The following is a 12,600-nucleotide window of genomic DNA, read 5'->3' as shown; positions in this document are numbered from 1 at the left end:
AGACACGTGTTGCTGAACAGGTAACTTGGGGTACAGCTACATCCAACTTCTGGGACCTTTCAGTGTGCCCATCCCAGCAGCTCACCTGGTAATCATCTGGGGAGGGTTGCCCTGAATTCAGAGACCTGAGAGGAGGATTTAGTCAGGCAGACCCCTGTCCTCCAGCCTGTCTCATCACAGCCTGTGCCTGGGTGTCCCAGGAGCTGGCACCAGCCTGCCTGTCCCTTGGGCAGCAGAGGGGGACAACAAATGGTTCCCAAACTGCACTCTGCAAGTTGCATGAGGAAGCTGTAGCACATGGGATCCTCTAGTGCCAAAACTTCTCACCAAAAAGGGGCAAGTTAATGTTATAATAATTGTTATTACCAAGACTTAAGCCTTAACCTAGCAATGGGTTTGCACTTCAACAGCACCTTTCCATGTAAAAGACTAAACCCTTAACACAGCACGGGGAACCACAAGCTGATACTTCCAATAATGAACAAATTAAACTGTGGTGGGGAGACCCTGGCCCAGGCTGCCCAGGGAAGCTGTGGCTGCCCCATCCCTGGCAGTGTTGAAGGGCAGGTTGGATGGGGCTTGGAGCAGCCTGGGCTGGTGGGAGGTGTCCCTGCCCATGCAGGGGGTTGGGGCCTGATGATCTATAAAGTCCCTTCCAACCCAAACCAGCCTGTGATTCTATGATCTGCACTAATCAACAGAAACCCAGTGGTGCATGTACCACTTACCATCAGATTTCAGTTCTGCTGTGCTACTACCAAATAGCTAAAAGACAAATATAAAAGTACATTTATCCTTTCCTTGCCATCCCTTGCAGCCCAGGAAGATGCTAAAAACTACCTTTGTTTCTCTGGGGAGAAGATGACAGTTGCTGATGCTGTGATAGCTTCATCTATTTTTGCTGATGTGCCATTCAGTGCTACAATTTGGTTCTACTAATTGATTCCTCCTACAAAAAAAAAACAGCTGATGAACACCCATTTTAAAAAGTATTCCTAAATAGGGTTTATCTGCCTCTCTTTAAGAGTGCAGCTACTTTTGATTACTTAGAATAACAATAAGCATCTTAGTCACCCAGGCCTTAGGTAATGCTGCATATTCCTTCATTATTCTGTATTGTGACCATAAGTATCTGAGGAAAAATTAATTTGTTATTCAAATTTTGGGCTCTCCTGTATTTCTCAGTACTTCTGCTTTTCCATGCAATGGTAGAAGATAGCTAGTACTGGCCTTGACTGGACATGGCTTGGGTGATGTCTAGTCCTTCACCCTAATTCTGGCTGTGAAGTCAGGAAGGATGAAATGAAGACAATTGCTTCTATATGAGAGCTTCACCATCCAAATTTCCTTGCCAATTACAAAAGGAAATTATTTTCAGAAAACTCTGTTGGAGCTGTTCAGCAGCAAAATTTAAAAAATGAAAGGGTAGCAGCTAAAACTGCATTTTAACAGCAGGGTACATGTTGTCACACTGGGTATGGAAGCTGAGGGACACAGAGCTCTGTGGGGGAGCAACATTCCAGAGAAGTCTTAAACCATTTGGGAAAATGCTGTGGAAGCAATGTTTTGATTGCAAAGAAGATTTTAACAAAGCTGGAGTAGCTGCCTTGACAGAAGGATGTCCATGGCCATGGGCAGATGAGGAGCCCTGTTTCCTGCCCAGGTTACTTGTGCCTGGGTGACAACTTGTGAGCTGGTGAACTCATCTGCCTGTGGAAAGTGAGTGTCTGGGAAAATTCCAGGGGTCAGGAGATGCAGAAAGATGCTTGTGGAGATGAGGAAAGGATGAAGAGCTGCAACCTTTGCTCTAGCAGAGGAGTCAGTGGTTGATACCTCCCCCTGGAGTTCTGCACTGTCTCCCTCCTGCATTTTGCTCTTCAGCCTCTGTGGTCTCTGGATGCTGCACCCACGGCCTGTGATGTTTGCAAGCTGGCTGATCTGACCTTACATCTCCACTTTGCAAAGCAGAAACAAAAGCAGATCCTTATATCAAAGAGCAAAGCGTGTGTGTGTGTCAGGAAGGGCAGGAATAATGTGCTATTTTTCATAAATGTTTCCTAGCCCTTTATAAAGATCTGAGGGTAAGTAGCAATGGGGTAGAATGAGATTAGCTTTCATCTCCTGGCCAAATTCCCTCCTGGGCAATTACATTCTTCCTGACTGAATATCTTTGTAGTTTCAATTGGGTACAGTCTATTTCCTGTCTGAAGTTGCTTTGCCATGCATCACCTGTGCCCTGTGCACTCCCTCAGAAACAGGGGTGCTCTGCCAACAGATGAGAAGGTCACAGTGTCCTCACTGCTGAGAAGTTACCCAGCAAAGTCAGCAAGATGTTCTCCAGCTCCTTTGGGAAACAGCATCATACAGCCACAAACCCACAGTGTCTATCAATAGTTAATACTGAGCAGAGGCAACACATGGTGGGGATCCCTTTGAGAAGAAAGAGAGTTTGGTGCTAAACCAGTGACCTCTGCCTCTTTCACCTTGGGCCAGGGAGGGAGAGGGCATTGAGGGGGGATCTGACACTGGGAATTGCAGGAATACCCTTGGTGGATAGCTGGATATGGGGAAAGAGGTTGCCATGGTTTCAGCAGTAGATGGATCTATCACTTAAATTCCTTGGAAAAGGGATCTGGGCAGGTGACTTGATAGCTCTGGTGTGCACAGCTGAATACTGAGACAGCTGCCAGTCAACAGGGACAAGCTTGGGCAGTTAGACATAAATATAGCCCCAAAAAAACCAGGATATGTGTAATTTAACTAACCTCACTTGACTTGATGTTTCTCAAATAGCTTTGAGAATAGCTGTGGGAACAGATATTTGCATCAGGAGCATCACTGAGCCCATTAATTGTCTCAGTGGACTGGGCAACCACTCTACAAGATGATGTGGCTTGTGTAGAGAGGAAAAGTCTGGTCCTTGGAGATGCCTCCTTATGTATGGAGATGTATATGTATGGAGAGACATACGTGCATCTTTGGAGATCCATCCCTACCTTGGGAGATCCATCCCTGCCTCCCAACACGTTGGACTGGAGACAGCCCTGGTCCCAAGGCTGCCGGGCAGGGTGTGGGTGGCAGAGCCCTGCAGCAGAGCTCCCTGGCACAGGGCAGGCCCAGAGCTCAGCCCAGAGCAGGAGCACAGGGCCAGGTCCTGCTGGGATGTGCCAGCTGCCCCAGCACCAGAGCTCCACGTGCTTTGGGGGCATCACAGAACTGCAGGGGTGCAGCTCTGCCTCCACAGCTCCTGCCATCACACCACTCGGGGCAGCCACAGTGTGGGCACTGCATCAGTTGTCACCTTTTTAACCACAAAAATCAACAGGAAATCAATTATTATTCCCAGTCATTAGCACCCCTGTGAAGATCCAGGGCCATGAGTGCAGTGCTGTTCATAGTACCATTTACTGTGTGCAACAGTGGGGATCAGAAACCTGTTTTCTATATATAAAGTAACCTGAAAACAGTATCCATATAGCAATGCTAGGGCAAAGTTCTGCACAGGGAACTGTACGTATGAAAACAAAGAGGGAAGAACAAGAACTGTGCAAGCACCTGTGACACAGCCCAGTTGTTTCCAGGCTCAGGATTAATCACCTCATACAGTCTCTGGCTCCAGGCTCTGGACTTGCAGATGATGATGATGATAAAGTCCCAAGAGGCCCAAGGTCCCTTTGGTGCTGTGTTTTGCTGGTGCTGTGCAATCACAGAGCACCAATCCTCCTCCCCACTTCCCAGGTGACCAGAAAGCTCAGCTGGATTTACAATCAGCCAACAAAACCAGCATCTTTCAGTGACTGCTGCTTTTGTGTTTCTTTCTTTCACACAGAGCAGGGCTCTGTACAGTACAGTTTTAAACTACATCTCTTAACTATAAGTTAAAATTAGGCATTTTGGTTTTGCACTGTACAACATGCCCTGTGCTTGGTCCAAGCTCCTACTGTTGGTTTTCTTTTCCCCTTGTTGTGCTTATGAACAAACTGAACTGAGAACAGGCTTCCAAGCTGCATTTTCTGCCCTTGCCCACTGAGTGTGGCAGCTCTCGCAGGTCATTTGAGATTAATTCTTTTTCTGGTCACCAAACCACACAATACACTTGTTTGTTGAAAACCATCCTACCTCAAGTGGTTGCAGAGTAAACAGGGGCTTCCATCAACATTGCTGTGGCTTTCTGTGATAGTGTAACTCCAGGAACTTGGAAAAAAACCCCGAGGGTGCTGCCCTGGCCTGGGGAAGGGGAGCAGCTCAGGGCTGGGAGGCGGCACATGGAGCAAGGCACAGGGGGCTGGATGGGGCAGGGGCTGCCAGGACAGGATCATCTGTGATCCCAGGGACTGGGACCCCTCCCCACACATCCCTGGCTTTGTGTCCTGTGGAGTTAGGGGATGTAGGATCTTGCAGAAAGCAGCCAGGGGTGCAGGGAAGGCAGGGATCTGGCAGGGTGCTGGGGCGTCGTGCGGCAGGGACCGCGCAGCCAGGGCTTCCCTGCCTTAGCTGGCACATCCAAGGCAGAAAAGTAATGCCTTAATGACAAGAGGAAACACTAATGACAAAAATTAGTGTCTTTCAAGAGGCCTCAGTAGGGTTTGGACTAGTCTAAATCAATGCAGTACAGGAGCACCTTACGGATATTTCATGATTTGACCTTCTAGGATATTCAGAGCAGACGGTGCCCTAAATGCTTTCAGAATGCAGAGAGTGTCATGGGAATGTGGAAAAAGGAGTTCCCATGGCACTAGTCTGGGAATGGCCATCTGGCTGCTGATGTGCTTGGTGAAGGGGAGGAGCAGAGCTTTGTGGGCTCCATCTCATGGGGTGTGCTCCAGGTGACAGGCCCAGCTGCCAGGAGAGAGCATCTCACTAGAGGAAAGAACACTCAAAACAGTGATTTTAAACCTCATTGCTCTTTAAGTGAGCCTGAAGTTGCAAATCACATGCAGACATCAAGTGCCAAGCAAGCTCTGAAGCCAAGTTCACAGTGCTGAAAAGCACCTTTTGTGAAAAGGTTCTCATCTGCAGCCTCCACTGTGCTAAATGCAGAGGGAAAAACATTACTTTGCTGTAGCCTTAGAAGAAATTTTTCCTTTAAAGAGACTTTTTTCTGCCAGTTCCTGGCTGAGGATTGTTGTGGTTTGTTGCTGAAATCCCAAGTGAAGGGCTGTTTGAAAAGCCTGGAAGTTTGAAGGGGACACATCCTTCCTGTGTGGTGCAGGTTCAGGTTTGGCACTGGCCTTTTCCAGGGTGCCAAAGTCTTCCTGGCCCCAGCACCCAGCCCTGCTGGTGGGCACCCCCACAGCCCCTGCACAGAGGGAGGGCAGAGCTCAGCAGCACTGACCTCAGCTGACAGGGCAGAATTTGCAAACTGATGTTTCTCAAGTGAGCCTGGCTGGGAGCAATTTTTTTCCAAGAAGTCATACCAAGGGTTAACAATTCATCTTTCTTAATCAGCCTGAAACTGTAACTGAATATGTCACCAAAATAATGTTCTAAACAGTTGCTGACACTTGACAGCAGCTAAATTGCCACAGTAAATCCAGGTTAACTTCTGTCCCTAACAAACCCAGCTTTTTGGGTCCCTTCCTCTGGCCAAACTCTTTGGTCATATTTCCATAGCTTTGAATCACAGACCATGCAATTGATTTCTATGTTTGCTGTGGCTCAAGGACCAGGCTCTCTTGTGTGTGCACACCATGTGCATTATCCATCCTTTATCAGCCCTTACCAGCCCAGAAATCCACACATCTGCTTTTTTTTTTTTATTATGTCCAGCCCTTCCCACTTATTTTGCAAATTTTTGCATATCCTCTGCCTGAAAATCATCTGCTGTGAGCCCCTCACTCCTGCTTTTGTAAGGAGGGTTCATGCTGAAAAAAATAAGTTGGTGCTGAAATCTGAGATGAAATTCTCAGTGAAGAACCTCTGGAAAGAGACAAGAAATCCTGCAAACACTCCAATGAAATTACACAATGGATTTGTCTACTGTTATTAAACCAGGACACAAAAAGCTGTGACCTGTCCTTCCATTGGCCAGTGTCCTCCTCGCTGCTTTGCTTCCCAGTGTCTCAGCTCAGCCTGTTGGGAAGAGCCATCATCATCATCATCATCATCATGGAGAGAAGGTGTGAGCAGAGGGGCAGACCCACTGCCAGCAAAGAGGAGCCAAGTGCCCCGTGGCAGCAGGGATGGAGCTGTCATTTCTGGTAGACCTGAGTGTCTCTGTCTCAGAAACATTTCAGGCTAAAGAGCAAATTGCAGGCAGGAGGTGACAGTGGGAGACGACACGAGAACTTGTTACCAACAAGACAAGGTTAATGACCTGAGCTGCTCAGCTGAGGCTCCTTGTCATTGTGCTACCTCGTTAAAATGAAATAGGTCCCAGAGGGCAAGTACATGAAAAGCTGCAATGAGAAACGGGAATGGGGAGATGGAGAAAAGAGTCTCTCGACTGCCATTCTCATGCTTGGTATCTCCATGTGAGCACCGGGTCTCTGCTGCATGTCACTTGGGTGTGGGACCTGCTCCAGGCAGCAGGAGGCAAACCAGGCTTGCTCTGCCAGCACCATAAAGACCACAGAGAAGTGAGCTTTTTTAAACATCAGACTGCAGCTCTATATGCAGTTTCATGATGTATTACACCTTTTAACTGCACTGCCCAAGGAGTTTTATTGCTGCCCCACAGCTTTGAGAGCATCTCCCTGGCTCCCACAGAAAGTGTTTCATCCCACAGAAAGTACTTTATCCAGTGCTCCCATAGCCCTGTTTCAAGGTGATGAGGAATTGTTATTACAGCTGACACTAACAAGCCTGTCCCTTCACAGCTTCTGAGTGCAATGTTTGGCTCCCCTCTTTCCAGAGTGCCTTGTAGATGGAACAGGGCACCTGAGACTCCCCTCCTCCCTTGGAAAGGAGCAGGGCTGTATTTTGGATGTGAAAGTCTTTATGAATAAGAGGTTGGCTGGCTACATGTGTTCATCACAGAAAGTCAAGTAAGTCCTCCCAGTATCCACCAGACATGTCAGCAGGCTGATGATTTAAAGACATAATTAAAAAACACTTTTTGGAAGACCTCATCACACTGCAACTGTCTCAGTAATTTGCCGTGCAGCCTGCAATAGCCTTTTTTAACTCCAGGAGTAATTAGATCTCTCCTGGGACTTGCCCTGAACATATTTTCTTATCTGCCCTGTATACTCCTTCAGATAAAGTGATTTTGCAGCTCTCCTGCCAGGGAAGGCACATTAGAATCACCATTTGTTTTTGCCATTTACAGTTCTACAGTAATATAACAGCTAAGATGTAAATTGGCCTCTGTACTGATCTCTTCCCTCTTCTCTCTTACCGTAGATAAATACCACTTATGCTATTATTATCCATAATAAAGCTGAATTAAATTTAAGGTGACCTCTGCTAGCAGGGATCTGAGATCAGCTTCCATGAAGCAAGTACCAAGCACTGTGCAAACCAGGATGGACACGCTAGGAAATGGTCCAGACTCTTATCCTGGCCTAGAACCAGCCCAAGCCTCAATATTTCAAATATTTGCTGCCCTCCTGTACAACTACTTCTCATCTCTCAAGAAGAGGATTTTCTCTCTCAGGTGATGCTGAGTGGGCTCATTGTTCAAAGGTTGCTTAGTATTTCAGGCAAAGGGGGCTGGGTGCTCCAGGCTGCCCCCAGATGTTTCCCAGTTGGCCCATCAGCCATTTGAAAATTTGATTAGTTGAAGTTATTTTTATATTTGAGCTGTAATTTTGTAATTATCATTGCAAATGATTTGCCTTAAACGTGTTCACTGAGGTAATGGAAATGTCAGTGCCAATGTTCAGGAAACTTGACCAATAGTTGGTTTTGACAACGACAGGTTTTGAGTTGTCACTTCAGCCCAGGTTGACTAAAGCAGATTTTTCATACTAGGATCTGGGAGGAGACCAGTCTGACATGCACTGGAGTCAGTGGAAGTCTTTTTGTTCCCTTACAGAACAAAATGGTCTCATGCCCATAAAAAGTGCATTTATAACTAAGTTTTATACTGCAGAGTGACATTAGGGAATGGCCTTGCAAGAGGAGGAGCAGCCACACTGACTGCAGGAGAAACAAAAGGTGTCCCAGCTTCTTCACCTGCAAACCAGTTAGGGAACTACCTTCATGGTGACGAAGCTGTTGAGAGGCAAGGCACTCAGCATTTGGGTTGTTTACTTTCCCAGTCTCTAGAGTGCAAGCATGAAGCTATTTATCTTAATTATCAGCCCTCTAAAAAGTCATCCAAGTGCCCTTTCTGAAGGGAAAGAAAAACAGTTCCCAGGTGTTCAGAGCAGCAGCTCCATGGCTGGCAGCTGGCAGAGAGGCAGCTGACACCTCTGAGGGTGTCACAGTCAATGCAGATAATGAAAAGTTAGAATAAGAAAGCATAAGATTCCTTAACTGTTTCCTATATTATACACACTTTTGTAGGACAATGGGCTCACTTTATTGAAATGTTTTGGAAAAACACCTTGTTTAAATGTGTGTATTTTTTTCCCTCCCAAGAGGTCTGTCAGACTGCAAGACTGGCAGAGACAGGACTTGCTGCCTTTTCCTGCAGAGCCTGGTGCAGCTCTTCTCAGTGAAAGGAACTACCTTGTATTGCTGTGCAAGTGGTAAGGACTGATAAAACCAGGAAAAATGGTCTATATGCCCTCTGAAATGTAGGAGCACACTTGGGTATGTACAGATTCTCAAGGACATACCTGAATTCTCTAGCTGCTGTTAAACACTCCTCCCAGAACAAAGGGCCATGCTGCTCAGATCCAGGTCTCTCTTTTCTCTCTACCATTAATCAGACACAAATTTTCTCATGCTAGGTTCTTAAATCTGAATTCAGTTTCCCAGGGACTCCAGGAAACTCTGTTCATTTTTTCATTCTTAGTGACAACCTTCCCTTCTTTTTGCCCCCCGTTCTTTTCATTCATGTTTTGAAAACACCCATCCTAGTGGGCAACATGTAACACCTTCCACAGAAGTTTTTTCCACATGCTCATAAGAAATAGAGAGCTTGACAGTATCAGAGCTTAAGTTTCTGAAAAGGAAACCAAACCTGGACATAACCCAGAAGTGATCAGACCTTCTGCTTGCACTTTTCCCAAAGCTTCAAGTTGTTCAGAAGTTCACAGAGTTGGAGGAGGAGCGAAGGGGACAGTGAGGGAAGCCCAGTGAAACCCCTGCCCACTGGAGTCATGCTTACTGGTGCTACTGGGGCTTAACACCAGGAGAGAGGCTGAGCATCCATGCTGCTCCTCTTAGACTAAAGATGAGAAACTGCACCAAAAGAACCTGGTACATTATTTCTTTTCGGCTGTCTGGGCTCCTGCTTCCAGGGAAACACAATGGCTCTCCAAGGCTGGTTTTCCCCTAATCAAAAGTATCTGGAGGCTGGTTATATCACCCTGAAAAGGTCCCCACCTTAGGAGGAGATCTTTGCATGGTATGTGGCCATCTCTTCTGGCATCTCTTCTGGGACCTGCCTCAAGGAAGGTGTCCTAGGGGGGAGGACACCATGGGCAAGACTTCCCTGCACACACAAACCCTAGCAGCCCTCTTGCCCTTTGGAGCAACTTCCTGGCCTAAGGAACCTGAGGAGCTCTTAAACATTCCCCCAAGTCCTCCCTGAGCCCCCAGGAGCTGGTGATGCAAACCTGACAGACTGTGCCTTCCTTGCCAGCTTCCAGCTCTCCCTCTGAGCCCTCATGAGCTCTGAAACAGCCTCCTTTGGAAACAACTGATTGGTTCATCTTGGCTAGAAGGATACAAAAGTGAGCCCAGAGATCCTCTGCTGTGAAAACAAAGTGCTGTTTCTTTAAAGTTTTAAGATATGCTGGTTAACCACACAAAGTGTTTGAGATGTCCAGTGATCTAGGTGAGAAGACTGAAAATTACAATTAACTTCTGTTCCTGTGGTCTGGCTTAAATCTTGCATATTTTGTTTGTATTTTGATATCTGAGGGGAAAAAAGCAGCTTCAAAATATGTTATTTGTGATTGTCTTTTCAAGTCTGCCCTACTATTTCTCAATGAATCAACTGCATAAACATATACAGTAATTTTGGCTGCATGTAATATTAAGACCTGACTTTTGGCTTTTACTAACATTTCTGTATTATTCAATTTGTTTTGCTAGGATCTCTTTTAGTTTACTAGCTCAATTCCCAAATGGCTTTTGTGCAGCTCAGTTCTACAGCCTCAGTAGTGCTGTTCATAAGTAAGCTGCTGAACTAATAAAAATGACCCAGATTAATAATGCATTCCTCTATTTCTAAATGTCAACAATATGAAGTAGAAGCAGCTGCCAATACATCTTTCCCAAACCTAAGTTATAAAATTAAACAAAAAAGCATAACATAGCAGCAGCCCAATATTTCAGGGCAAATATATTCCAGTTGGAAGCAGCTGGAGACCTGCACAGGAGAAGAGAGAGGTTTGGTGACTTCCAGGGCTGTTTGCATGTTGACATGTAATGTTCCATTTGGGCTTCTCTGTGCCCAGTGTTTTCCGCAGCCATTTTTTTGAGCAAGTCTCACATGATTCCCATTGACTTCCTGGCAAAATTCAGCCTGTCCAGCTGGATATTTAGACAGAACTTGGGTGCAGCTTCCAATGCAGCCTGGACAACGGAGCCTGCCCTGGGTGCCCATCTCTGCATCCCACCACGTGTCAGCTCAGGACCCAGGAGCAGCTCTTGCCACAGACTCATTATGATGGGGGAATAATGCCTGGAGTGCTCAGACCCCAGAGGCTGCCTGCTGACAGCCTGAGCTCCAGCCCAAAACCAGCCCTTCTGGGTGTTTCCATCGCTGGGAGGTGGGCCTGGGGGGTGACCTGAGCTGTCCCTGCTCCCCACACCATCAGCTCTGGAGCACTGCTGGTGTCCCACACCTGGGTTCTTCCCCCAGTGTGCAGTAAGCCCATCAACACCCAGCTGAGGTATTTGTCTTGATCTCTAGCTGCAGAGCAGGGGGCACTGACCAGCAGCCAGCACAGCTGGGGGAGGCAAACCTGGTACACAGCGTGACACAGGAAGAGCTGCAACAAATGCACGACTGGCCAGTTAGGATTCATTCACCACTCCTCACTATACATGTGCACCTCAGCTCATGTTTCTAACACTTGTGGAGGTTGCCCTGTTACCTGCTCATTATTCACAAAGTGTGGGTTTTGGCATTACAATTAGCTGAGGTAACTAGAGGTTCTACCTTCATCCTATCAGCTACGACCAAATTCTTAGCCAGTCTTACTCAGCTTCTCATCCTGCTACAGGTCTTGCTTCTAGACCACAGTAACCATGAAATAGGGTCTTGGGCATCCAGCTGTGGGGACCCTCCATTCTTGTTATGGTTTTCAAAACAGATGGTCGTGGTCAGTTGGTAAAACTTTACCTGCCAGCACCCCTGTGTGTGGTGTCACCTCCACCCCACCAGGCTCTCTGCTGTGATCCGTCCATGGGCACTTTGCTTCAGAAGCAGGGAAGGTGTCTGCTGGCAGACGTGCCTGGTGGGAAGGGCACTCAGTGGGAAGTGGGGAGGGGGTTTGGATGTTCTCCAGCTCAGGAGGAGTTAGGAACGGAACCCAGGTCCTTAACCTTCTGGCCCCAGTGTGGGGAAGCAGGTGCTGCTGCCAGGCAGGCTTTGCAAGGCACGAGTGCTGCTCTGCTGCTCTGAGAGGGAGCCCCGTGCTGCTCTGACCTTGGGCACAGCCCCAGGGAGTCACCAAAGGCTGAGCAAGAGATCAGCCACCTCTGCCTGCCCAGAGGCTGCTGCTACACTTCCTGGTGGCCAGGTGGCCATCTCCATGCAGCAAAACATGTTGAGCCTCCAAAGTAGGATGGCTGCATCCAAACTGCCTCTTGGGAACGGTCCCAAAGGCCAGGGATGGCTCCAGGAGCTTAACCAGAAAGGCAGTCATGTCCCAGCAGCTACATTCAGGGCTTGGTACTTGGCACTTCATTTCAGTCAGGTTCCAGTAGAGAATTTTACCCTCCATGCTTTGCAGATTTAAAAAACACAAAATGCAAAAATGGCCAAATGGAACTGATCAGTTTTACATCTCAATACATTTTCTGCCACTCTAAAGAAAAATCAGCATTATTGATCCAATGGTTAATGGACTGAATGTTTCTCATGCTTCCTGTCTTGTTAGGAAGAATTTTTCAGTTCAAATTCCCAGTATAAAGAGTATCTATTTAGCCTGCTGAGCAGCAGCAGCTCCTCTCTTGGGTACCACTTGTTCCTGCACAAGAGGCAGCTCTAGAGCAGCAGCAGTGGGACTGCCCCCTTCCCAGGCTGGGGCAGCCCCAGGATCCAGCTTCCCAGGACTAGCAGCAGATCCAATAGCATGATGAATGCAGCAAGGCAGTGGGAATGACTGCTGGGGACAGAAATGTGCTTCTGTGAACAGCTTGCAGCCTGCCAGAATCCCACAGGCAAGATTTGCAACTTCCTGTTGAAACACAGAAATCAAATTTGAGCTTCAGGAGATAACAGGAAATTCCAGACTTATTGGATAATTTATTTTGCATAGCTAGTCACATGCTCAGAAAGGTGGAAGAAGGTATTTGCAACTGGGGTGAGCA

The sequence above is a fragment of the Chaetura pelagica genome, unplaced genomic scaffold, assembly GCF_000747805.2.
Source record: "Chaetura pelagica isolate M959 unplaced genomic scaffold, ChaPel_1.0 scaffold589, whole genome shotgun sequence".
Taxonomy (NCBI): Eukaryota; Metazoa; Chordata; class Aves; order Apodiformes; family Apodidae; genus Chaetura; species Chaetura pelagica.
This window is presented reverse-complemented; position numbering follows the sequence as displayed.